Source organism: Mandrillus leucophaeus, unplaced genomic scaffold, assembly GCF_000951045.1.
Source record: "Mandrillus leucophaeus isolate KB7577 unplaced genomic scaffold, Mleu.le_1.0 Scaffold413, whole genome shotgun sequence".
Taxonomy (NCBI): domain Eukaryota; kingdom Metazoa; phylum Chordata; class Mammalia; order Primates; family Cercopithecidae; genus Mandrillus; species Mandrillus leucophaeus.
The window spans coordinates 747,520-749,328 of record NW_012104399.1 but is presented as its reverse complement, the minus strand read 5'-3'; the positions used below and the strand labels follow the sequence as shown (position 1 = coordinate 749,328).

At 37.1% G+C, this 1,809-nt stretch overlaps 1 protein-coding gene across 1 annotated transcript in view; it reads right to left on the bottom strand.

Moving 5' to 3' along the window:
- Window positions 1–1,809, bottom strand: part of RTCA (RNA 3'-terminal phosphate cyclase) — a 32,848-nt gene that overhangs the window by 8,344 nt on the left and 22,695 nt on the right. The window lies entirely within an intron of this gene.

Sequence of the window (1,809 nt, the reverse complement as noted above, 5' to 3'; positions counted from 1 at the left end):
CAAAAAACAAAAAAAAACACTAAATTAACTACTAAGAGACAAAAAGTTTGACATATCCCAGTTAGCACTGGTATACAATTTTTAGGCCTCAAAAACCCACTCAGTGCACCTTTTAGAATAAGATCTTTAGTTATTTAATATTCTCAGTGTTTGGGATACGCAAACACTGAAAATATTTATACCTTTAAATGTACTAGTGGAGGAAAATATTGGCTGCATTGGTCCTATTTAAAATGTACTACTTTATAAAGCCAGTTTACAAATAAGTTATGACCCTATAATGCTATGCCTCAATTTCAAAGTTTAAAACTTGCAGCCAGGCATGGTGGCTCATGCCTGTAATCCCAGGACTTTAGAAGCTAAGGTGGGAGGATCACTTGAGGCCAGGAGTTCAAGGCTGGCCTGGGCAACGTAGCAAGATGCCATGTACCAAACAAACAGACAAACTCTCCTCCCAAATCCCAGAAAAGCGTGCGCGTTACAATTAGTCTACAGGTTAATTCCATCAGAATTAAATAATTTGGCCCAGTGTGGTGGCTCATGCCTGTAATCCCAGTGCTTTGGGAAGCCGAGGTGCGTGGATCACTTGAGGTCAGGAGTTTGAGACCAGCCTGGCCAAAATGGCAAAATCCTGTCTCTACTAAAAATGCAAAATTTAGCCAGGTGTGGTGGTGCATGCCTGTAATCCCAGCTGCTTGGGAGGCTAAGGCAAGGGAATCACTTGAACCTGGGAGGTGGAGGTTGCAGTAAGCCGAGATTACACCACTGCACTTCAGACTGGGTGACACAGCGAGGCTCCATCTCAAACAAAAAAAGAATCAAAGAATTTTTTAAAAGTCAGGAAATTATACTTTATGTAAAAAAGAGCATATAACATTATCAGATCAAATATTTTAGAGTTTTATTTCCTCTAAGATTTGAACAGGTATTAGCTTATTTTAAATATAAGTCAGAATATTTACCCTCTTGCCGTAGTTCCTATCTCTCCATACATATCCCAAATCTTTGGTACAACACTGAATACAAAATAAGTCTGTCAGAAGTAGTAGAATTCCACATTATTATTTTAAGGTATTTACTCTAAATGAAAAAATTCTTGGCTGAAAATGAAAACGTCTTATAAAAAATGAAAATGTGGTTAGTTTTGTTTCTATTTTATATTTGCAAATTTACTGGATTATATATAACATTTTCCCCAAAGTGGAAATTGTAGAATTTTAACTTTATTTTTCTTTGTTTTTCTTGTTTTATCTTTTTTATTGTTTAGAGACTAGGTTCCACGACGTTGCCCAGACTGGTCTTGAACTCCTGAACTCAAGTTGATCCTCCCGCTTCAGCCTCCCAAAATGCTAGAATTCCAGGAATGCGCCGCCATGCCCAGCAACTCTATTTTTCTTTATAGTAGTCACATTAATAAATTACCTTCTTTATATTATCAATTGGGCAAGTATTTACATGACTGAATGAAATAGTTTGAAATATGTGCTATGAATCTTGACTTATTAGCCACTGCCATTTCCTCTTCTAGAAGATGGAAATGATAATAACTATGTTGCAAAGTTGTTATAGAAATTAGAGAAAATATTTATAAAGCATCTTTTACCCAGATTAGTACACAAAAAGCTATTAATAACAACACAGGTTGAGTAACCCTTTTCCAAAATGCTTGGGACTAGGTGGTTTCAGATTTTGGATTTGGTTTTTTTTTTGGTTTTTGTTTTTTTTTTTTTTTGAGACGGAGTCTCGCTCTGTCGCCCAGGCTGGAGTGCAGTGGCCGGATCTCAGCTCATTGCAAGCTCCGCCTCCCGC